Genomic DNA, 27,024 nt, shown 5'->3' with positions numbered 1-27,024 from the left:
CATTGACTATTTTGTATAACAAACTATAAATGGGATTCTAGAACCAAAATGAAACTATGAAGGTGGCATTCACATAGCTAAATTCTAGATTTATGAAATTAAGTGCAACAAGATAACATCATGTTCTTTAAACTTCTCTGACTCATCTTTTCTTGCTACAAATTCCTTCATATGAGAAATTTTTAAGCCATTGTTTGGAAAACACAATGAAACAATCAAAGATGACTCCTCAAGAAGGATGGAGAATTCCCTTTTGTAGGCATCTTTACAAACAAGACTGAGATGAATTCCAACCATTCCTGTAGTAAATGTCCTTCCTTGGGAAAGATTGGCTTGCAAATGACTCCCCCTATTGCTCATTTCACTTACTTGTGACCAGTGAGTACTACCACCACCAACTCAACTTTTCTCCCCTTCTCAGTAGCTACCTCCAACAACATTATCCGTTCCTGCTATATTTCAGCTTTCCTAAATTGGGTTTCCAATCCTCAGACCAAGGACCACTTGCACATTCTCATTCTTCCACTCCAGGTATTTGCTCACAGAGTTCCCTGGGGCATATGTCCCATATATGAGAATTAAATAATGGGGATAGATCACTTAAGTCCCATGGATCATACCTTTTCTATTTACTTCTTACCAGAAAATAATCTCTGATTAGGCTGATCACTACAGATTGAGTTACGAGTCTGAGGTTGCTGGATTCTTTTCTCACAGGAGAACCAAGATAGTGGTAACTCATGCCAGCCCCTCCCCACCCCCCCCCCTCCACTCATCAGCACAAGAATATTGTCACCTGAAAGAGCCATAAGAGACTTCCAAGGCCAGTTCATGGATATCAGGTTGAGACCAGGGTCCTTACTATATGCCAAACTCATAAAACACACAGACTTTTATGATTTTAAAATTAATAATTGAAGAGAAAAGGACCAAGAGGAAGGTACCATTGTAAATAGAGCAGGCTATCTGGATTTAGGTAGACATAGTTTTGGTTCTTGACTCTACTGCTTCTGTGTTACTTTAGGTGAGCTTGTTTATCTCTCCAAGTGTAAACTTTCTCATGCAATGGGACTACTAATACCTGAATTAGAACAGATATTACTGCTGGAATTACTAATTACTTCTAACTATTTCTAGAATTACAATTCATATATGTAAAAACATCTCATGGAATGTTTGGTACTTGGTAGGTACTTAATTCATTAGAGTGATTATCATTATGTGAGTCTGTGAGACTCAAAGAGAGAAAAAAATTCAGGACAAAATTAGAGCTATTTTTACACCTTAAGAAATTTGAAAAATTACTTTGTTTCTGAAAACTCAATATGATAGGCAGAAAACCACCCTAGGTATAGGGTATAAGCCTCGATTTACTGATAGATTTCATTTGTAACAAAAAGAAAGTTTTCACTTCTGTTTCTCAGAAATATCCCTAAGGGCACTCTTCCATACATTTGTGATACGTGTATTGAAAAGAACTCACATGTTTGGTCTTAAATATCTATTTTCAAAATTATTCATATGACACCTAAGTTTTTCAAGAAATGTAACATTTGGGGCAAGTCTATTTTATTCATCAGGAGTATAAAAACAGTACCTAGAATGTTTTTAGGAACCACGCAGACACACACACACACAGACACACACATACACACACACGCATAAGAATCTGGAAAAATTATTGGCTCCCAATTACTGCACTGAAGTTACAAAATAGAGATTTATAAATATTTAACTACAAGTCTAAAAAGAGTAATATGCACACACACACACACACACACACACACACACACGGAAGGTAATCCAATCTATTTCCATAATGGATTTGAGTTAACTTAGTTAAAGGGTATGGGTATGATAGGTGCATAAAAATAGGGCCAGAAGGATGCAAACTGTGTCATAAAACTGTGTCATAAGAAGATTGACCAGGGTACAACTGAGCATCAAAATTTGTTCTGATTTTCTTGTTACATTAGGTGAGCTTCTTGGGTGACAAGCCAACATGAGAAACATGGTGATTTCTTACTCTCTTTTCTTCTAACAAAAGAAACAACACTAGCTAATCAGAAGAGCAACACTTTTTAAAGCAGTAAAAGCAAAAACTAATTTATGGCGATCCTTATCTAAAGACTATGGGAATACATAACAAAAAGTGCCAAAATATTTTCCATGCAGCCTCTTTTATGCTGACTCTCAGTAAAAAGAAATATAGTGCTACATTAAAGGACTGTGTGATGAAGACAACCTAACCAAAAGGTGTTGTAATGTGAGTGGGACAGGTAAACTTCTGGTCATACGCTTTGATAAAAATAGAGAGCGTGGAAGATTTAGAGTAGAAATAAAGTAGACTATTACTCTGAAATACCAATGTTTGCTCTTTCAGTCTTCTCAGATATACTATATAAGGAACAACTTGACCTTAAGGTCCCTGGCTGGTGCCTAAAACACACGCATTATGCATTCTTGATTGAAAAATGATCCCTGTGCTAAACAGAAGAGGTATGCAAGTGACAGAGGTATCACTGCTCTGAAAATGAAATAAGACAATTTGTAGTTCGGCTGAAATGGAGAACAACCCCCTTCTACATGTCAGGCAGCAGAAATAACTGTAGAATAGGAATTTTTTTCAAAAGGAAACACTGGATTTGCCAAAGTGTGCAAATGAGATGAAAAGAAATTTAATAAAAAATCAGTAACATGAAAAAAGATGCCCCTCTGAATTTCCTCCTCTCCAGCCACCTCCACATTCTCCTTTAATTAAATCCAACTTCCTTCAGGCACTAGCACTCAAGATAATTATTAAATAGCCAAAATTAGTATTTCTATTTTGTTTGATTAATTAAAATTATTGCCCATCTACAGGCAACAGAATCTCCAAATTTAACTCTATTATTACTCCTCACAGCCAAATCCAGGACCTCCCACTGGGATTTGATCGATTACAGATTTCATAGTACAATATAAAAAACAACTGTGAAAAATGTGTATCTATTATAAGTGTTTCTATTACCTTTAAACTCAAGAGTACTTTGTGATTTTCAAAAGAAAAAGATGATTCCGAGTAGTTTTTCATTTTGTTTTGCTTTTGCTTTATAATTTCAAAAGCACAAATTTCATCTATTATAGAATTAAATAGGCATGTGTGGGCAGGTCTAGAAAGTGAATTATGTTTGTTGCCTTGTTACTTTTGGAAAGTAAACTCTGAGTCCAAATAGATATTTTTCAAATGGGACCTTTGGGGAAAAATTATCTGCATAAATCGGAGTCCACTAGTACTTTATTCATTCATAACTTTGCTTGCCCATTTATTAAGGAAACATTAACATGTGTCTACTATATGTTTCAGTCATTGGGCTGGACACTAGGATACAAGTGGGTCCCCCACCACCAATATACCTATAAAGGAACACACTGTAGTTGGTTGGTAGTAATGTTTCAAAAATAAAAATTATTTTAAAAACTATTGAAAGCATGTTCAAAACACCACGGAAGCAGACAAGATGAAATGATGAATTATTTCCACATAGAATTGCATAAATTCTCCCAAAGGAAGTTCCAGTTGAAATGGACCACCAAGAATCAAGTGGGACTTTCCAGGCAAAGGGAATTCCTGGAGAAAGGAGATCCATTAGCAAAAAAAATCAAAAGTGTGAACAATGAGGAGCCATTGTGCAGGAAGGAGAAGCTAAAAAGGAAGGGTTTTGAAAAGCTTTTAGTCACTATATTGAAGAGTTTAAAGTTAATGCTGTAGGTTGCTGGGATCCTGGGATCCATCAAAGGTTTTAGAATAAGGGATTGACACAATTAGATTTGCCCTTTATAAAGGTTAATTGTAGCATTGCCACAGTTCAGTGTAGATGCTGCTTTAAAGCACATATGTACACAATAACCTCTGAAAGCTGAACATTCCTTGAATCTCACCAGAACAATTTCCCCACGTCCAAATGTGCTTTTACTTAGCCGCTGAAACCATCATAATCTTATAAAGTTTGAGTCTGAGTAATGAAGACAGATGGGTCACCATTTCCAGACTCAATCTGAGGCTCCAACTCTTCACATGAAGAGCATTAACTTCATGGCTAAGTTGACTATTTACAATTTTATTTTTAAATACCTTTTTCCATCTGGGAGAAATCTTAATCCTTCAGCCATGGATTAAAGAATAAACAAGCATCTTTGGATTTTAAATCTCTTATGCTTTTTTTCTCAGTAAAATATGACCATTGTAGAAAGGATGCCCCAGGTTCTTGTTATTGTTAACCTCCTCCATGCCCATGTGTGACTAATTGAGGGGCTGTCCCTTCCACTGGACTCCAAGGTGAGGCTCTAGCCACCTTCTCCCTCTTATTTTTCCAAAACACTCACCGTTACCAAAACTTGACACATGGCAGAAAGAAGCGATCAGCATTATGTAAACTCAACTCATAGGAAAAGAACCCTTTACCACCTGCCTGAAAATGCCACAGGAAAATAACTACGGGTAAGTAAGATGGTCCTACAGCACTGCAAACACTAAAAACAGAAACAAAATCCATGGTCTGGATTTTGCAGCAGCTCTGCCTGCTTTTAGCCCTATGAAACCAACCCGGACACTAAAAGAGCCAGAAAGAAAATGCACTTAAATGGGCCAGTAGGTCACAACAAAACTACTAAGGGCACTGTTGGTAAACACTAAATAGGCTTTGGCCAAGACAGGAAAGTAATCAGACTCAAACCACTTATTACCACCTGTTGCACATTCTTTACCCTTCCTGCCCTTTCCCTTAACCCCTAAACTCCATCCTAGAGAGTCCAAGATCACACAGTAAATGAAGCCATGACCAGTAAAAACTCCCAGAGCTTTGGCCATTACTATACCAAGCAAAACCTGAAAAGATTTCACTGGAGATTTAAGCTCAGAACACTTCTTCACTTTTACACTTAAATGTACCATTCTTGTCTGGAAGGGTACAGTGCTATTTGTTCTGCAGTGATTTTTTTTTCTTGAGAATTTAGTTCTAACTCACTTATTATCAAGTTTTATTTTCAAAACGGTTCAAATTCACCAGTATATACAGCCCAAAAGAACACTACTGAGAGACCATCCACCTCTCAATTCCAAATCCCTATGATTAAGTAATAAAACAAAATAATACAGTTGAAAGCCAAGGACAGACTGAGTTTCAACAGCCTTTCAGATGTAGAAAAAAATTACAGAATCTCCTTCCTTTTATCAGACTATTGTATATTCCTTACACATACCTCAAACTAAATTCCAGATCTGAACAACTCATAGTTTATCCCTTAGTCCAATCACTGAAAGGTCTTCCACCAAGAACATATCTCCTCTGAGTGGAAGGAGAATGTTATTTACTTTAAAGTTTTGTCAATATCTCGGTCTTCCAAGATGTCTAAGGTGACTTCTCTGACAAGTCAGTAATGGATCTAAAAAACAGATTTCTTGACTTGCTACCTGAAGGTCAGGCACTCAAGAAAGACAAAAAGGGGAATTGTATTATTAGGCTCTCTTAGAAGTTGAAATGTCCCCAGAGAAGAGGAAGTATTAAGAAATTTAAAAGGGAGAACGAGATCTTAACAAGTCTGATGTGGCTTTATACTTGTTTTCTGGCTTTTTCTAATATATTAATTCCCTGCGTTTTATGATGCCCAACTTAATACCAACATCCATTCTTGCCCTTAAGGGTTGGTTTTCAGTTCTAATTAAAATCAGGGGACAGATTGTATTTAATCTGTCTGTCCATCTTCTCAGTAATTGAGTAAAGCTCTTAACTGTACTGTAAATATCCCTGGATTTCAATTAATTTGTCTTCCTTAGTAGACACAGCAACACATATTGTTTTACTTATGGATATGCAAACGCCTTACAACTTTTTTATTTAAAATACCCAGCATGATTTATTTCCTTTTTTTAGAAAGAGATCAAATGATGATGTCTTGCTAAGGTTAAAAAAAAAAAAAAGAATAACAAAAGCTATGATAGAAAGAGAAATAGTTTGGAGATTATCTTTTAATTCGAATGAATTAAAGAAACATTTAATTCATATTTTAACTACAAGGGAGTCTGGATTCCCTATTACTAGTTAGTATTGAAACTTAGTATCGCTAAGAAATATTATTCCAAGAGTAATATTATCTCCCCTTCTAATTGGTCAACTTAAAAAGAAATACAGTCTGAAGTATTTTTTAATGAGAATAAATTATATATTTATATTTCAGAGAGGATGGATACATCTTCAGAAAGTTTTTTTAAAAATCTAGATTATTTTGGGTGGCTTAAAATTCACCAAAGATTCCCTATCATTTTATGTTTGCAATAAAAGTGTTCATTATTAAAACCTACCTCTGTATGCCTGTTATCTAGGAAACTCTCATAAGACACTAGGGGAAACAAACGGGAGGCGCGGTGGGAGAAGGAAGGATGGATAGCAAGGGAGCTGAACTGCACAGTTTTTATTAATTCCATCTATTTTTACGACAGAAATACATACTACCATTTACGCCTTTTCTTCCTTTTAAAAATAAGAACATTATTTCTCAACACACACACAAGCGCGACTGCGCCGCGCGCGCGCGCGCACACACACACACACACACACACACACACACACACACACTGCACCAGCATGGGATTCCGGCGATCCCTCCTCGCCCCCAGCAGCCCCCTCCCTGTCGCAGGCAGCTGTGCCGGCAGCCCCCGAGCGCCGCCTCGGCTATCTCAGCCTCCCGCGGTGGCCCCGGCGCACACCCCCGCGCAGCGTCACCTACCCCGCTCGGAGCACTCGACGGACACGGGACTGCGGCTGCTCTGGAGGGAAAGGCTCCCAGGACGAGCCGAAGGAAAGGGAAAAGAAAAAAGAGAGGAGGGAAAGCTACTTTACTTCCCACAACAAGGGGACGTGCTGTGCCCCATGCACTTGGTTGCTCAGCAGCTGTGGTTTCAGAGGAAATACGCAGCGGCCGAAAGAGCTGCAGCTGGGGTGGAAAGTTGTGGGTGTTTCCCCCCACCACTGCCCACGTCTCGATCCTCTCCTGTCCCCGAAGCAGTCCTGACAGCTCCCTGGGCCTTGGAGACCCTCCGGAGTCCCGCCGGTTTCCCCCGGAGCTGGGCTGAGTTGCCACATGCACTTGAGAAATCCTAGCAGTTGCGCAAAGAGTCCCAGAAGTTAGAAAGAGTGATTGTGTGTGAATGTGTAAATATACAGTACAAGAGGCTGGAACAACTGAGCAGGGCCAACCCTCAGACGCAGCCCAGGGTTTCAGATTTCATTTGGCAACTGGCAGCTTTAGAAGATTCGAGCCGCACTACTGGGGAGTCAGGGAAGAACGGTGCCCTGGCCCTTGCGTCTCACCGCTAGGTTATCTCGTAGGCTGAGTAACACAGCCCGACGCCCGGTTCCCGCCCCCCCCGCCCCCACCAGAGAGAGCCCACCCTGCCTCTGTCCCCCCGTAGCTGGCATTACTCGTTTCATTTCTTACGTATCATAGATATGTATCGGTCACCAGATCTGGGACTCTGGGTGCGGAGAAGAATGAAAAATACTTGTCTCCTGCCTTCCAGGAGCCCTGCATTTCTTTGGCCAAACCCCACACATAGTAGGTTTCACCTGCTTCCCTCAGCTCTCTCTGTAAAATCTTATTTCTCCAATCAGAATTACCTGAGTCTTTAAACCTGCATTCCTAGAAATGCTTATTTAGATGGATGCTCTCAGATCCTTGGAGAAATGGAAAGCATAATCACCTCCTCGCCATGGTTTAAGAGCTCTAAGAATTGCACAGTATGAGAGAAAGGACAGGGTAGTAAAATTTTGGCTGATGGAACCCCTTCTCTTCCCACCACCACCAAAAAATGCCTATTTCAAATCTAGATCTTACAATATAGGTTATCTGGAATGCCAGTATTATTATTTCAAAAAGCTTTATAAAGATCTCTGCTTTAGATTGCTTACAAATCATCATCAGATTTCTTTAAGACATAAAATAAAAGTGTTCTCATCAGAAATCTGCAGTGATATAGAAGAACATATGTGCAAATTTAGAAACACCAAAAATAAAAGCCTATGTAGACTCTTGGGTTTGTTTGTTTGTTTGTTTGTTTGTTTTTCTCTCTCTTTTATCTCTTCCTTGGAGTTTTTCTTCCTGGTGATCTTCCCCATCCCAACCTGATGCCCCGCTAAAAAATTGATTTTCTGGCTAGAGAATTCTCAGCCCTTTAATGAGTCAAATTAAGTTCTGCAGGGGGAGGAGGGGTTCTCTTTTGGCATTTCCTTTTTTAAAATGTGCTTGGAATTCCTAATCAGAAGCAAGGTAGCTTATTTTCTAATTGGTAGGAATAAATGACCTTTATCAACCCATATGGCTTTATGAGTTCCAGCTACATCCTGGAAGGTAAATGCCGATGGGCAGTTTTAGATGAAAGCTGAAAAACAATTAAATTAACCAAATGAAATCTGCACACACTTGATGGACTCAAAAGCCTCAGGAAGACAAGTGTCAATAAGTATGATTCAAGATCGTGACATTTAAAGAAGACAAGGAAACTATCATGTCAGTAACCTATTTCAGGACCTAACAATTATTACCCCGAGCAATTTAGACTCAAGACAATACAAAATTGAGCTCAGGGTAGTTACTGGGTTAGTCCCTAATCCAAAAGGTTAAGACATGCCTCGGGACACAGCCTTATACTCAAACATTGCCCTTCTCATCTTCTGACTTCGGTCTCCATGCTTTCCATTTACCATCACTTCATTGACATGTGTGATGTATGTGATTATCTTAAGCTAGACAATACAACTGAAGGATGGGAAGATTTTCACCTGAGGATTAAGCACAGGGGAGTTATAGCTACCAAAGCCCCACTCTTTCCCTCTCACTTCTCTACAGAAAGACAAGGGCACTGTATTCCTTTTCTAGAAAACCTTAGGGATTTAGCAAAGGTCTTTGTTACTAGAGAGTATAATCCAGATTAGAAAACGCTTCCTTGTTCTGTGGATTCAGACCGTTATTTCTCTCGTACTTGTGGTTAATTGGGACTGGTAGACATCACTTATACAAACTGTAGGACTTTAAAGGAGAAATGAACTTTTAGAGATGTAAAAGACTCTAACCAAAAGAGCCTGCTGATGTGACTCATCCAGACTCCAGGGAAGATGGTGTTTGTCATTCAATTCCCAGAGCATCAAGGGAGAACTTGCCCAGGGCATCACTTAAAGCTGAATTTTAGCAGTCAACTCAATTCCGAGTTAAAAGCATGCTTGTGATAAACTCCACAAAACCCACAAATGTTTCAAGGGCGAAGGATAACTTTCCTAAAGATTCCTAAGTCAGAAGAAGGATTCCTCAGAAGAAGGGTATATGAAAGTCAGTATAAAAGGCAGGCAGGGTTTGAGGGACCTCAGATTTACAAGGGAGAAGTGAAATACCTCCAGGACCAAGGGGATTTCAGGGACCTAAAAGTGCAATAGGAAGAGGAGAAAGAGGAGAAGGAGGAGAGAACGAAGATAATGGTCTCACTACACTTGAACAAGTTGGAGTGTCAGTATTGCCAGAGTCAAGGACAAAGAAGTGTCCATAGACAGAGTCCCCTGGATACTGTTTCTGTCAGGCCACTTTGATTGGAATTGACTTAGAGGAACCTCAACAAGAGTTTGCACAATCACGTTGTCTAATGTTTCAAATACCTGAGTCAAAAGGTACTATTAAACATATAAGGATGGGGGGCACCTGGGTGGCTCAGCCGGTTAAGCGTCCGACTTCAGCTCAGGTCATGATCTCACGGTCCGTGAGTTCAAGCCCTGCATCGGGCTCTGTGCTGACAGCTCAAAGCCTGGAGCCTGTTTCGGATTCTGTGTCTCCCTCTCTCTCTGACCCTCCCCCGTTTATGCTCTGTCTCTTTCTGTCTCAAAAATAAATAAATGTTAAAAAAAATTTTTTTAAACATATAAGGATGGGGGTGGGGGTAGGTGAAATAGGTGAAGTGAATCAAGAGGTACAAATTTCCAGTTATAAAATAAAACACATATAGATTAAAAACATGTTTTAGTACACTTTACTACTTTAAAATTTTCAGTTTTTCACCGGATTCCTTGCCAGATTCTTTGAAGACCTTAGCATAGAGTAATGTATTGTCATGTTACCCACTTGGCCATTAATATCAGATACTGGGACTCTTTAATTATGTTTTCTTTTGGGGAAAAATACATTCCTAAGAGGGCAAAAAACATAGTAACAAAACTGAATAGTCAACAACTGCCAAAATCCTAACATTTCCTTCAGGCTCTCACCAACAATGCATAATTTGTGTGGGTACTGAAATATGCCAAGATCTGATTTCAGTATTAAGATAGAAGGCTGTGCTTTAAAACGCATCTATTTCAAAATGTCTGGTTTTGTGTTTTCATTTCCTTGTAGAAGTTCCTTTTTGATAAAGTCCAGTTTTGTCTTAGCTAAATAAGGTTGGAAGAGACTGAGGGAGTTTCATGCCTACTGTCCCCAAAACTATGGATCACACAATTTAGGGAAAGGGGATGTATCATTACTATTAAAAATGGTGGGACCAAAGTAATCCAACTAAATCCCCATGAGCAAGATAATGAAGGAGATTACGAAAGAGAAGAGCTACTGTGGCATTAGAGTCCTTCCTGCCTTTATAATTCCATCATAGGCCTTCTGTAAGTCAAGTCCGTTAAAAGTGAAGCATGCTATATGCCTCTTTAGATCCTGAGTGGAGCATAGTACCAACCATCACTATTTAATTGGCATATTTTGGTGGTAGCCTGTGTCACACTCCATCATCCCTTAGACTGCCAGATTAGATCATACCCAAAACAACAACAGAAAAAAAAAAAAACACGTATTAAATTGATTAAATTTATTTTCAAAATAATATTTGCTGGTTTCTTGCTTAATTACAAAATTAATATATATTAACTCATGAAACTAGTAGCCACAAAGAAACATAGAAGAAATTAAAAATTGCTATGATATCACCATTCAGAGATAAGTATTGTTAACATTTTTAATATGTCTAACTGATTCTTCACTGCTTTGTATGCACCTATCTTATATAACAGTTTGAATCATATTACTTACCAAAGTAAAGTTCTTTTTGCCTGGGCCATAAATTCAAACCTCATTTTCCAATTAAAATGGTTTTCTTCAATACTGTTTAGACCTAGACTCAGGAGTCTACTGGATTCTATTAAAGAACTAAACTCTCCCTTCCAAGATATGCAGATGCCCCATGCCCAGTCAGCTCCCAGAAAAATCTCATTATACTTTTAGTGGCCATTTCTAAATCTCTCACTTACTATTCTAGAGTTTCCTTGTGTTGCTGACTCAATTTCTCTAAAATAGCCTGCATTTTCCCATCATTCACATCTCTGCTCACCACATCATCTCCTTTCTCTACTCACCCATGAGTACAGGCATCCATGTACATGCATGTGCACACACACATACACATACACACACACTCATACCATGCATACTCCTATCACACATGCACATCCATAAAGTAAAGCATTCTTCCAGACATGCAAATTTCCACTTGTAGACTCAACTCTTAACATAAAACTGGGATGAAACTTAAAATATTTTAAAATTTAATTCCATTTGAGTACCTGAGTAATAGCAAAATGGGCTTACTCTCAATACACATACCTTATTATAGATTGCAAGCTAATGTCAGAATCTTCTCATTAAGTTTGTGTTTTGTAGAACATTAAATACTACCATTGAAATAAAATCATTCTGTTCCCAAGAATTGTTTACTTATGGCTACCTAAATTATGTATAACTTTAAAAATAGTTCCCTATGCCTTATACACAGGCAGACAGAAGTTAAATTGTTAATATTTACATATGGCTAATGGAAGTGTCATGTATATATAAAATAAACTAGGAGAATATTTCAGGAAGACAATGACCAAATGGCAGTTCAAGATGTGGGCTATTAACAAAAACACTATAATGAAAGAATATATGCACCCCTATGTTTATTGCAGTATTATTTACAATTGCAAAAATATGGAAGCAACCAAGTATCCATTGATAGATAAATGGATAGATAAAATATGGTGTGTGTGTGTGTGTGTGTGTGTGTGTGTATATATATATATACACATACATACATATATATACATATATACACATACATATATATATACATATACATATATACACATATATACAAATACATATATATACATACATATATATATACATATATACACAATGGTGTGTGTGTGTGTGTGTATATATATATATATGCACACATACATACAATGGAATATTATTCAGCCACAAAAAAGAATGAAATCTTGCCATTTGCAACAACATGAATGCAGCTAGAGAGCATAATACTAAGTGAAATAGATACATCAGAATAAGACAAATCATATGATTTCACTCATATGTGGAATTTCAGAAAAGAACTGAAGAAAGAAAAAGAGACAAAGAAAGAGATTCTTAAGTATAGAGAACAAACTGATGGTTACTAGAGGGAAGGTGGGTGGGAAGATGGGTGAAATAGGAGAAGGAGATTAAAGTGTACACATATCATGTCTGAGTAATGTATAGAATTATTGAATCACTATATTATACACCTGAAACTAATGTAACACTGTATGTTAACCCTACTGGAATTAAAATTAAAAACATTTTAATGTTTTTATTATTTATTTATTTATTTAATGTGGGCTATTATTATTAATACTAATACTAATTACTAATAATAAATATTATTATTTATTTTATTTATTTATTTAATGTGGGCTATTAAGCAGACACAAAAAAATAAGACTACGAAGTTATCCTCTCCATCTATTTTCTTGTCTCAAATGTCTCTGCTTTTTCAAAGTTTAAAACAGTAGCAAGCAAGCTTGTGAAGCCTTACTTTGCAAGAGCAGACAGGTTAGTCTGGGAGTATGGTGGTCTAAGCTGGGGTTGAGGCTGTGGAGAACAAAGGTGGGGTTTCTGAATGCTGGGCTTTCTCAGTCTGTCCTGGATGTCTTCAGTGGAAGATTCTGCCCAGCGTACTTTATTCCTGAATGGAGACACCAGTAAAAGAAACTGCTAAATTCTAGTGGAAATTGTCCCAGGAGATGTAAATTGAAGTCCCAAAACTTCAGCCCAAGACACTGATGCATTTTTAAGAAAGAAGAATGCTTTTCGAGGGGACATCACTTAAGTCCCGTCAAAGGTCTTTTGAACCCAACTTGGGAAAATGATCCCAAATTCCTCAAGAAAGGGGATTTCCAAAACAAACAAACAAGACAGAGAATGTGAGCACCCTTTAGGGAGCCCAATAAAATAGTTTTAAGATCTGCTTAGAGAAAGAATCTCCTATCTCAACTGGGAGCAGGAGGTATGCAACATCTGTAGAAGTCAGCTGCAGCTACAGCAAGATCAAACTCAGATGTGCCTTCCATGTCCAACCCTGGGGCAGACTAAAGCCACCAGGTAAGAGAGCAGACACTAGCAGAGAAATATGTGGCAGGAAAATATCAATAACCCCCAAGGAGAAGACATAAGATGCCTATACCCTGCGAGAGGTAGGCAAGAGGCTCAGTGGGGATGGGGACTTCCATTGATCCTACTGGGTGGAGACTCAGATCCTAAAGACTAAAGCCTAGATGTTAGTCAGTACCTAAACATTCATTATTAATGTAAATTTTACCCTGTAAACTGCTGTGGATACTATGGCACTATACAAGGAATTAGAAGTACAGTGTAGTTAAGCCCAATGTTGGTAATTTTTAAGGAAAAATAATATTGGGAGAAATGAGCAAATTTATACATGGATGGATCCTTTACACAGGCCAGAGATGTTCAACACCTCCCAAATGCAACACCTGTGCAAAATGCAAAGTCAATTCAGATGTGATCTGTGCCTTCATGAAACTTATATTTAACCACTGAGAATGCGTGAATTAAAAAGGTTTAGACTAAATCTGTCTTTTTTCTTCTAAGGTAGTGCAGAAGTAATCCTACAATACAGTAGCTTATTCTCAGCTCGTATCTAGCCTCTGAAAGTTAAGGCCATCATCTTCACACACAAACAAAAGACTTAACTCTTCATATAGTAATGTTATTTCACTACTTTAAACAGAAGCTAGCCTTGACTTTAACCAGTCTGTAAAGACATTTTGACATATTTTACCTTTTTTTTCACTTATTTTTAAAATTTTTAATGCATTGTTTTTTAGCCAGAAGATAATGAACCTGTTTAATGTGAAAACTGCCCAGGTACTTACCACATGAGTTTTTCTTAGCATGCATTGCACAGAATCTCTGGTTTTGAACTATATTAGAAATCTCTGGTTTCTATAATAATAGAAAAAACACTCACTCTAAATACATGACAAATTTAGTGATAGTATCAAATCTTCTGAAAATCAGTTTATAAATACTGAAATATTTTCTGGATTGAAAACTACACCGGGAAAGCCTAAAACAACAACAAATTCTTTTAATTTTAATCTTTAGCTTTGATTGCTTATGAAGTTCTAAACCACATACATTTAGGCTAAAGTTTCCCATACTTATTTATGACAAAACCTGACAAAATTTAGAAAAATATAATCTGTAGGCTTAAAAGTGATTCAAAAGTAACTTTTTCCCCCTATCATTCTTCTCTTTTTGGAGGATCATTGTACAAATGCCCATTTCATTAGACTTTTATAAAATTAATATTATAAGACAACTATTTAAGACTAAGCTACTTGCTGCATAAAAAATGATGTATTAATTCTTCATGATATGCCCCATTGTATTTTTAAAAAATTAAAATCAAATTACAATTAGAATCTAGTTGCATTTTGCACAGAGATAATTTTAATTTAGAATTTTTGCAATGAAGGACTTATGTTAATATTTCAATGAAAAGAAGATTATAGCAATAATGTTCTTTAATTTTATTAATGAAAAAATCAACTTTAGAGCTAAAATGCTTGTCTAAATTTAGTGTTGTCTACATACAATTTCTTTTAATAGATTATCATATTCTGAGATTATTTTTCAAGAAAAGTGATTTCTAAATATAACATTGAATAGGCCAAAAATTCAACTCTTTATGTGAATGTTGTTAATGACCCATGTTATACCCAATTTGAGTTTGTAATTACTGCTTATGCTTCTTTAAAAAAAATCATAATGTATACAAACCCATTAATAGTAAAAAATTTGCATTTACATTTTATCAAGTTAAGTTTAGCGACCTTATGATTGCATTATTTTATTTAATAGATGCAGGGATCACCTACAAAAATAGTCCTATTCAGGGTGAAACACAATGTGCTCAGATGAACACACAGTCCATGAACACACAGCTTTATAACAACCTACAACACCATGACTCTTTATTAAGGCTCATTAGTAGCCTTAATAAGTCAACCTATGGGTATTTATCAGGATTTTGTGTGGTTTTTGAGCAACCATGAAGCTTCATAATAAAAAATATTTACTTAAAAGGCTGCAATAAGAAGATTAATAAATTATCTACATTGAGCAATGTTTACTAATGTCATTGATCACTCCTAAGCCCAGTCAAGTCAAAATTTATTTACCATATAATAATAAGCTTTTAGTTATTCATTACATAAAGTCTCAATATTCACAGAATCAGGGGCAAAAAATAAATATCCAGCTTAATTCTTCCTTTAATTTTATTTTGTTCCAATTACAGAAACAAATACATAAAGTAGAAATTTATAGTAAATTCTAAGAAAAACATCCTCATGCAAGGAGCAAGTAGGTGTCAGATGTGTTGATATCTACACCATGGTAATTCCCTCTCTTTTTTCCCAACTTCCTGCTCAGACTGACTTACAAGAAGTTGACAAAACACGGGGACCTATCTTTTTTCCAGATTGCTAATACCACCAGCCCAATTCTGGAAGAGGAAAAAGGAAGAACAAAATACAGCAGCTCCGTCTGAGAATTAACAAATCATAGACTCAAACAAGAATTCACTGATAGTTCCCTTAGGTGTGCAGAAGTTGTGACTTGAAAATGCAAATTACTGCTGAAACCATAAAGCTTCATTATACATTTGATTAACCAACAGGATACTAAACAACTACATATGTGTGAGGAGACTTTTAAATATTTTGACATGAAAAGAGTCTCAAAGAGTTAGAAATAGATTGGGGATCATTGCCTTAGATTCTTCCCTCTCCTTTAGTGTTACCAGTGCTCTTTGAAGGTGGAAGAGTCGAGTTGAGAGGAATGACATACATTGACCGTAACTACTCTTCTCAAATAGCATGCACAGTTCACCACAGAGCAGTCAGGGCCGCAGCTATTTCTAGAGTCCACAGTCTATATATCCTGCTATTACAGTTTTACCAATGGGACATGAGAGAAATGTACACAAAGAATTCCAAATAAAAACACTGAGCTGGTTTCAAAATGGCTTAATTATTATTGCTACCTTCAAAGGAACCCATTAAAATGGCTGTCATGAGTCTATTTAGATGGTACCATTATAATTCAATTTTAATTAACTTGATCATTATTTTTAATAATGTTAATAAACAAGCTATGCTACAACCTTATCTTAATGGTGGATTTTTCAAAATAGAATTTAGAGATTTAAACCTTTTTCTTTCTTTCTCTGTATTTTTTAAAATTTTTATTATTTTTATTATTTTTTCTTTCTTTTTCTTAATTGCTGTAGTGACACTGAATAAATTACAATATTAAAATTGACTAATTCCTATTACCATCAATTAGCCTTTCATTAGCAACCCTCAATATATTTATGTTCCAAGAGGATTTCAACTGCCCTCCTACCTGACCACCAGTTTCATACCACAGAACCCAAAGTCTCTGACATGAAAAATGTTTATATTGATGTTTGTGTATTAGAAGTACAGAGGTTCAAACATTTACAATATACTCATGAAACTGCCAATTATTTGAGATCCTTTGGAGATAACGAGGGTTGTTTAAAAATGAAAGATTCAAAGCTCATAGTTCAATGTGCAATGCAACCTGGATTACTGTTAATATTATGATTTCATGAGATCTAGAAAACCACACATACCAGAATCTAAATAGATGTTTCACCAATGGAATTATAAAAGGTGGGGCAAAGAAGCTGGAATAATATACTGGGAGACTGTCACCGGTGCTAAATGACTTCTTAGAAACTTCCAACAATAAGCTGAACCACCTATTCTATAAGAACCGTGGATTTTGCCTGGAGATCCTTATTTTTGTTAGTCTTGGGTACCGGTTGCTTCAACAGTCTATTTCTCACTTGCTGGCTGACCTCCTACCATTATATATATAATAACGGATTCTGCTGTTTTTGGCCCTTGTTAATGGCCATCCTGTACATCATTCTTTGTTAGATGTCAGCTCCTGCCTCTGCACTTATCTTATAGGTGTGTTCTGTCCAGCTGGGAGTTAATAGTGTTATGATAGTATTCCACAGAACTGTTTTGAACACAAAGTGAATTATTGCATGTGAAGTGAAAACCACAGTGCCTGACACAGGGAACGCATTTAACAAATGGGGGTTCTTATTATTCCTACCATTCAGCCTTAGACATCTTTCATCAAGTCTCTGCTACATTAACCTATAGAAAACTCCCATTTCATTCATTCCCCAAATGTTCTCTGAGACCTTGACCTTCATGAGTCTCCAAAATACAGCATTATAGAACCAAGGTGGCCGATACATTCAATATTTGTGGCAAATGCTAGAAAAGATGAAGAATTCAAAGACAAAAATCAGGAAGACGTTCTTTGGAAAGCTGGTAAATTGAGTCAGGTATCAGTGGTATCTGACCCAAGAAAACATGATGATGTCCAACCTTCCAATTAAGTAGTTCCTAACATATACAACTAACTTATACACAACTTTTTAATTTCAATAGCTGCCTTGCCAAATGGCTGAATTTGCCATCCTATCCTTGGAATTCCTCTACTTTCCTTTTTTATCTTTTTCCACCACTCATCTCTGCTTTACACACCAGTCCAAAAATAACCCAGGGTAGGCTTACAGAGCTGAGAATAAAGAGGAAACAGGTTGGCAGTCCTGTCTCTCACAGACCTTGTTCCATCTCCTCTTCTTGCATCTCTCCCAGAGGGGTCCCACCTTTTCTCATAAAAACTGACTTTATCTTCTCTCCTAAATGAAGCTGAGTCTTCACTCAGCCTGTTATGTGCCTAAATTCTGGTGTGAGCAACAGGACAGGATATAATTCCCAGTGCAACTGTCTAACTTCAGAGGTGGGCCCCACTGATGTAGGACTAGAGCACAGGTTCTTTCCTGAGTGCAAATAGTGAAAGAATCAGAACCAGACCTGAAAAAGTGATTTTTCCTTGACTGAGTGCCCATTTTGCTAAAAACAGCAACAACAACAAAAATCTATTAACTAACTTCAGAGACAGAGGATGAGGACCAAAATTACAGAGACCCTTCTACCACAGTCCCCAGGGGAGAAGAGAAATCCTTGCTGACATAAAAGGCCACTAGTGATTACAAAGGAAAGGAAAAGCTCATGAGAGAGCAGGAAAACAAGGCCGGAAGAAAGCCTGAATTGAAGAAGTGACCTGAAGGTTTACATTGCCTCAGCTTTCTCTGGATCCTCATCTGCCAGCACAGAGCTGGAAGAGCCCTCGATTCAGCTCCTTAGTAGCCTTGTGGATGGGGTGACAGGAAGCAATCTACCCTGGTCCCACACACTTACAACAACAGGTAATATGTTCCTAATAACGTTGACTGAAATTGAGAATACATTTTCCCACATAAGTATGTTCACATGGTACATAGTTCCTAGAACATTTCTGTGTGGATTACACTTATATGATGAGATACCATCTTTGAAATATTAACCAATGTATTTTTATTTCTAGTATTCTTTTCTCCCTGTGCCTTCAATCTATGAATTCATTTGCCTCAGGCAAGGGAGGATGGCACAAGGAAAGCAATGAAAACAGCACAACCAAAAAATAGGTTCAAAGCATATGACTCAGGCTAATGTTAAGACTCTTGTAAATGGGCAATAGACCTGGGGAGAATGCATTGTGATTTAAAGACAGCTTCTTAATTTTAGTCTAGAAAGAGTTTCCCAATGTGAAGAAAGAGAGCAGCTGAAAGAGATTCAGTGAGAGAGGGGGGGAGGGACAAAGGAATGAGACACAGAGATACACAGACTTGGCAAAATCATTCTCCTGAACTCTCCACACATGCACCCAAGTGACCACGTCCACTACTTCCACCCAGGAGTTGCATCGGAACTGAGGACATAGAAGGTTAATTTCTACCCCAACAAACAATGTATATTGTACACTCAGAAGAGCTATGCTCTTTTCTCCCTTTGATAGTCCAGCAGAAAGAATGACCATCTGTACAAAGGAATGGCCTCCAGAACATGCACACTATTATGTTTCAGGTACTTTAATGAATAAAATAATATACTGTGGCCATGCTGTTTTATCTCCATTCTAAGAGTTCTTACTTCATACTAAGGTACTGAAAGGTCCAAGAAAGAAATTGGCATGATCAAATTTGTGTGTAGAGTAGTGGTCATGTAAAAATAGAGGGTTTGGTTTGATATAACAGGGTATGGGTTGGTAATATTTGTTAAAGACCTATTTTGGTCTAAGAGTTTATGCTAGACTCTTTGTATATCTCTTTGTACATATCGTCTCACTTGATTCTTTAACCTACTGTATGGAGTCTGGAAGAAATCAATATTCAGAAATGTTAAGTGACATGTCTTACCCTAGAGAGTAAGCAAACAGTACTGACCTGAAAACCTAAGTCTGTCTAATGCCGTTGTTTTTCTTCTATTCCATGTTCTTTTCCAACTTCCCAAAACCTAATTTAAAAACGACATTAACATCACAACATTTTCACAAATAAAGGTTTGGCTGCCATGGACACCAAGCATACTATGCTTCATTTCTATTTTCAAAAGAAACCCTGTAAGTGCTATTCCTCATTCCAATAATGATCTGATCAGTAATGCATTCTTAAATGGTAATCAGTCTTCTCATACCCAAATCAAGCACATCTCATTTTAAGATTTCTGAAACAGGTATATAAAGACTGAAATTCACATGATGAATCTGAAAAATTACTATAGAGATAACTAAGCAACATAGTTGCAACCACAAGGGAGAGGCTGGATTTTACAAGGATATTATAGGAAAGGACATAATTGCAGGAAATTTTGACATTTAATCATCTAAAAATCAGCTTGTTCTTTATATTCATGAGAGGCAGCAGATTAAGGACTTCAAGACCAAGAAGTAGTCTCTATGTGAACAAGAAAAGTAGGCAGTAGGTGAGTCCAATTCAAGTGGGCAAACATCCAAAACCAGAAGGTGTCAAAAAGCTCAAAGTCCATGCAAACAATATCTTTACAAGTTGACTGGGCAGCTAGATAGATATAGTCAAAGGACCAAGAAAGGGTCAACAGCCAAGGGGCATTGGACATTGTAGGAATGAAGAACGAGCAGGCAGAAAAACAGATGCCCCCAGTCTCTACCATGGGAAAAATGCTCTCAGGCCCTCTCACCTTCATTCCAAAATTCTCAGTGTGAGCCTAGAAGCAATTGTCTGGAGATTGAGTCCTTGAGAGAAGAACATCATGGCAGAGATAGTTCTTGATCAGAATAGCGTCAAAGATCATGCAACCTACTGGAGAATATGGTTTAGCAGACACTGATTTGCAAATAGCCAAAAAAGGTCTGCCAATGAAGGCTAGACTACCTGTCACAGTAGTCCACCATCATTGTCTGCATACGTAAACTTCAGTAAGCAGACATTAACACTTCATCCTGAATATTTGTGTGGTTAACTCTAGATTTGGCCAAAAATCTTGTATTTCAAGTTATTTGGAAAAGTAAGACTGAAAACCTAATCCAGAGTGTGGTAAAGTATTATTTAATGTTCAGTGCCTTTAAATCAGTTGTAAAGTAAGCAAAACCTGAAGAGAAATTTGAAATGAATTTCCCTTTGCATCTAAGACATGCTTAGAAGGCTAAAATAAGAAAAGGCTTGATCTTATCCGTTGTTGTCTGTCTTTCAGTGGAGAATGTTATTGACATTGATGGGTTCCAGAATGCTGGAAAACACGATGGTCTCCATGGCCAACAGGCAGGTAGGGAGTGAGAAGGAGGGACTAGTAAAGCTGCATATGTCTTCCAACCCAAAGAAAGCTTTATGGTAAATGTTGCTCTAGAATGTGAAAGATTTTAGCGTGGATTATGTCTGTTTTCCTTTTGCTAGTATTCTTAGAATTGGGAGACTAGGGGCGCCTGGGTGGCGCAGTCGGTTGAGCGTCCGACTTCAGCCAGGTCACGATCTCGCGGTCCGGGAGTTCGAGCCCCGCGTCAGGCTCTGGGCTGATGGCTCAGAGCCTGGAGCCTGTTTCCGATTCTGTGTCTCCCTCTCTCTCTGCCCCTCCCCCATTCATGCTCTGTCTCTCTCTGTCCCAAAAATAAATAAACGTTGAAAAAAAAAAATTAAAAAAAAAAAAAAGAAGTTATTTAAAAAAAAAAAAAAAAAAGAATTGGGAGACTACTTTTCTACTGGATCCCATAAGAGCAAAGGAAAGACTTGACCTTGAACTATGATGTGTTATTCGTGACTTACAACCCTCTTGACGTGTAGTTGTTCTGCAAAACTCCATGGTCTCTCCTTTTATCATATACACCACCATCACCAGCAAAACATGCAGTACAATATGAGGATTGTTGTTGTTTATTAACATTTTGTTTTACCTACTATTTAATAATATGTTTTGAATATGAAAAACTGTATCTACTATGCTCAAGTGAATATGAGAAGGGCTTTTTGCAGTACAATTGGCCTGGGGGAGGTGGGGGCATGACACAGGATAAAGTAGCAGAGGCAATATGCAAGAAAACAACTCCAGCTAAGAAATTGTCAGAGTCTGATTGAACTGTAATCCCCTCTGTCAGGGCTTCTCCTCCTGGGGGCTTTTCTCTACTCATGTGGTAGAGCAGAGCTGTGTGTGTTTTGGTCAAAAGGGCCAGTCCGTTCCCACAAATTTAACTTTTATCTCAATGATACTGAATAAAATAAGCTCCTTAAAGCCAACAACACTGACATATTTGTCCTGTAATGTCTGCCCAAATGCCTACCACAATTATGAGTACATAATTGGCTCTTTAACCATTTTTTGTCTGATTGAATCATGCATAAGTGTATTAGAGACTAGGAATGAAAGAAAGGGGTATACAGTTCTTATGATATTCCATGAAATATATGGGACCTAAAAAGCTAATGCATACTATAGTGAATAATGTGACCAAAAAATGGCAGCAGAGAAATGCAGGTAGGATTTAGCTGGTGACCCTTAATAGGGAAGACCAGGAAGGAAAGACCAAAACTAAATACTCATTTTCTCCCAGGGAATTAAGTGTCCTTTCATCCTAGGGAGAGAGGCCATTTGGAACAATACAAGGTTCAAAGTTCAGGAGTCCTGGGCTCAAAAGTTAGATGGTGGGGAAGTCAGGGATGGGTAAAATAACCAGAGTCACACAGGATAGTCAGAGTCAACCTGAGATCATTCTGGGCATGTCAGACTGCTGGGAATTCAGGAAAGCCGGAGCACAAGTTGAGCAATGAGAAGGAAGGATAAGGTCAGAAGCCAATAGGGAGTAAACAATGTCAATGTGGCAGAGCGAAATCATTATTTTTGTGAGATCTTAATAATAAATGCAAAGTTTTTGGTGACTAATATGTTTTGAAATGACAGTCTAGACATTTTCCTATTTTCTAAGGTGGTCATAGATTCCCAGAGACTGGCCTCAGGTTAAGCTTTGACAGTTCTCCAAGAAGTTTTCCACCTATGATAGAAAATAGTTCTGTCCACCTCCTAAGCCCCCATTTTCTTTGTGTTTATTCCTGCTGGGTCTCTCTCTGCTCTTACTCCTAACACTAGCGACCAGCCTGGGGATGGTAGGGAGTGGGAGGCTAGGTATACAGCAGTCAACTCTTTTGGATTCTGTGTCAAGAAACAGAATCATAATCACTTGAAAATCTAAGATTATGTTTTCCTAAAATGATGGCTTTTGAAATTCTGTTATTAGTTTATTAAATGACTAGGAATTCAAGTAGCTTAATACTTTAAAAATTATTACTTGAAATGCATAGCATGTCTTTAAAATTTTTTTCATAAAAGTTTTTATTATCATGAAAAATATAGAACTTTAGTTCCATCTCCTATTACAGTTCAAATCATATTTACTTTTCATTTGTCTTTTTCTTCTTTGTACACGTTCATTTTGTGTTCAAGTATTTTTCCTTTATTTCAAAAAGCACACACTACTGTGTCTTTCCCCCTTCCCTGCTGCCCTCCCGCCTCCCCTCCTCTCTCTCTCTCTCAACCCATTTGCATTACTGTGAACAAGAAACATTGATGAATAAGAGAGAAAAGAGCCACAGAGCCCTAATGTAACGGTTTAAAAACTTGTATAGATAAGGTCACTCTCTTTCTAAAATAAAATCTATAGGAACACCAAATACAGTAGTAAAATAGTACTGTCATCCAGAGTAAAGGATCATAGTTGATAATATATATTTTTTAAACAACCAAGTGGCAGATATTATTAACAAGTGATACAGATTGAAAATATCGCATGTATTCACTCTCTTACCAGGCACATTGATGAGCACATAAGGCTCGAACTGTATGTTCAGTTGGCTGTGAGATGCAGTGCCTAAATGCAGGTTTTCAGTTCAGCCTGTGACTGTTCAGGGCCTCCAAGACCACAACTGATCACATTAAAGTAAAACAGAACCAAGTTTCTAAATATATTAATGACAAAATATTTCAGAACAAATATACAAGGTCTAATAAATTAATTGCCAAACAGAAATACCACATGACATTAATTAAATGAGGAATTCTAAGTAATCACTGAACTTCATAGCATTCAGTATCACTTAACATGAATGTTCCTGTGTAAGAAAGAAAGAATATTAAAAACAAAGATTCTCTTTTAGAAAAGCTAGTGCCAAAAATGAGTTGACACTCCATTTTGAAATTAACTTTAATATTTGAGTAAACAGAGGAGTGAAATGTTTGTACCCAAGGACAAAAAGAAATTAGAGAAAAAAGAAATACATCTTCCTCCTTTACTTTGCTTATAATCACTATCTGGAAATGCATAGGTATTTATATACACAGAGAGAGAGATATTTCTTTCTAACGTGAGAAACCACACAGAGAGAGAGAGACAGAGATATTTCTTTCTAACGTGAGAAACCAATATGTAAAAAAAAAAAAAAAAAAAAAAAACCACCAAAAGCATCTGCCCTGTCTGGAGAACCCTGACATTTAGAAGGAATAGTACTTCATTACTCACAAAGAGAGACCTGTCCAGTGGTGTTTCTGTTCTGCCAGCCATTCTCTGCTATTTCCATTTACCTGCTCAGCAGAGGGAAGGCCTGGGAAGCCAGCATCCTTCACAAAGTGCTTCTTTCACCTAGATCAAGAGCATTGGGCCTCTGGATACATCTCACACTACAGCTCTGAATTGAGTGCACCCGTTCATTCTTTTCTAAATGGAGTTGTTAATTGGTCTGAGGAAAATCATAGCACATAAGAGGTAATCCAAAATTATCAATTAAAATATTTTTGGAAGAGTGGAATTTCAGTTTTGTTTCAGGCCTGTAAATTCAAATACTAGTGTTTTGGGGATTCATTCAAAATACACGGATAGGAACCCTCTTCAACCAAGTGTTCTGGGTGAATACTGATACCCTCTCAGTAGGGTTAAGTGAAAGAAATGCCTTATTCTCCCCTTCCTTGGAGATCACAAGATCATCACCCAGATTTAAAAAAATAAACAGAAAAGGGGCTATTGTAGCATGAAAGCCTGTATTACGTTCCTGATCACTCACTAAGAGCTTTAGTAATTATTACTTAACATACAATATTTACCTGAATATTTCTCAATCTACAGGAGATTAGAAGTGGCAAGCTTAAATGTGTGACCAGAGGGGAAGGAAGGAGGGATAAGTAGATTCAGGAAAGTTTGAGAAAAGCTATTTGGGGGGATGATAAAAAACAATAGAACAGTTCCAGGTATTATTTTATTGCTGTGACTAAACAAATAGAACTTATGCTCCCTAATCATACTGCACCAGATAATAATTTGTATTTGTAAAGTTATGAACAGAGACATCTAAAAAAAATCCAATATTTTCCTTTAAGAAGTCAGAAAGGGGTGTGCCTGGGTGACTCAGTCCGTTGAGTGTAGGACTCTTGATTTCAGCTTAGGTCATGATCTCAGGGTAGTGAGATCAAGTTGGGTTCCATGCTGGGTATGGAGGCTGCTTAAGATTCTTTGTCCCCCTCCCTCTGCCCCTCCCCTGCTCCTGCATGTGTGGGCACACTCTCTCTCAAAAATCAATCAATCAATCAATCAATCAATCAAAAAGCTTTCCTTATATGGATAAAATGGCAGGGGGGTGGGGAGAAATAAGCCCCAAGTATTTGGGAAAGGATCTTATGTTGAGTATATGAATACTGATAAATGGGATATCACTAAATGTCATGGAAGCAATATGCACTCTGTTATGCCTTGCTTCCTTGTTGAAATCCTGGACAAGCAACCTCTCTGCACTTTGGTTTCCTCATCCTAAAATTATGGAATTAGAATACTCAGGTTCCTTTTAGTCCTAACTTTCCAGGGACGTGATTTTATTTCTGATGGCGCTTTCGTTATAACATTACTCCTTAACACACTGCCACTTTGAGCAGAACAGATCAGACAGACTGGAAATGACACCTACCTGAGCCTTTCATCTAATGCTGTAGCTCTGTGGAAGATTTCTGATAGTTTCAGCTGAAGTTTCTAGTCAAACAGTTATTTATCTGCCATGAAATATATGTAAACATCCTAAAATCAGCTCAAAAGATATATGTAACATTATTGGGGAAAGGGAAGATAAAAAGACAGCTTTTACTATATAAGCCTAAGAAACAACAAATGGCTGAAATAGTAGAAAGTAACACCTATTTTTTTTTTAAGTTTATTTATTTTGGGGACAGAGAGAGACAGAGCATGAAGGGGGGGGAGGGGGAGGAGTCAGAGAGAGAGAGGGAGACACAGAATCGAAAGCAGGCTCCAGGCTCTGAGTCATCAGCCCAGAGCCTGACGCGGGGCTCGAACTCACGGACCGCGAGATCCTGGCCTGAGCCGAAGTCGGACGCTTAACCGACAGAGCCACCCAGGCGCCCCAAGTAACACCTATTTTAACAAAGAGAGAAACAAAGATGCTGTGTGTCTGGGGATTCTGTGGAATAATCATAGTATTAAGTTATTCCTTAGGATCCCATTGGTTCTTTTTTCTCAGGAGCAGGAAGAGCTGAATGTCTGATAAATGAAGTCAGTGGTGGCTAGTTATGTAGTTCTCAACAAAATTCTATGGCAGAAACAGCTCCCCTTGTGTGTTACTGTGACCCCAAAATATCGAGATGATTCTTCTTAAGAATGAGAGTTGGCTCCATTTAGAAGGCTAGGGCTCAGATTTTTAAACCAGTGAGAAAAAAAATCACCCAAGAAAAATGTCAGTAGAGAACTTAAAAATAAGGTGAGTATATTGAGACTAATTCAATGAAATAAGGATAACTTTATAAGCATGAATGGTGTAGGTTGGGTCTGAATGACAAGTACACATTGTCTCTCAAAAGTCAGTGAAGAGTTGGAACTTGTATAATAAGAGGAACTTTACTTGACAAGGAAACCTGAAATAAAGCCAAGAAAGTTTTAAACAGATTCATGTGATCAGATTCCATAGACACAAGCAAAAAAGTAGAAGGAAAGTCACACACTTGAAGAGACCGACAAACCCAATCTACCGTGGAGTTGATGTAGGTAAGTACTGAGTCATAAAGATATTATGGACAGGTGGATACAAAGACAAAAGAGGTGTGAGAAGAAAATGAGATCTGAGAATCTAAAATTATCATAGATGGAAGAGAGGGACAGATATAGGAAAATCTGAGACAAGACTATTGATAAAGA

General features: G+C 37.5%; 1 protein-coding gene across 1 annotated transcript in view; it reads right to left on the bottom strand.

Moving 5' to 3' along the window:
• The window catches only part of ARHGAP24 (Rho GTPase activating protein 24), a 512,790-nt gene extending 505,662 nt beyond the window's left edge, over positions 1-7,128 (bottom strand). The window contains exon 1 of the mRNA XM_047091777.1: positions 6,766-7,128. The gene's annotated coding sequence lies outside the window, so the exon portion shown is untranslated. The remainder of the gene's footprint in view (positions 1-6,765) is intronic.
• Positions 7,129-27,024: the final 19,896 nt, after the last annotated feature.

This window comes from Lynx rufus, unplaced genomic scaffold (assembly GCF_022079265.1).
Source record: "Lynx rufus isolate CCGP_SWC_20201006 ecotype Redwood Valley unplaced genomic scaffold, mLynRuf1.p SCAF_3, whole genome shotgun sequence".
Classification (NCBI taxonomy): domain Eukaryota; kingdom Metazoa; phylum Chordata; class Mammalia; order Carnivora; family Felidae; genus Lynx; species Lynx rufus.
The sequence above is the reverse complement of the archived record's forward strand: the minus strand, read 5'-3'. Positions and strand labels throughout refer to the sequence as shown.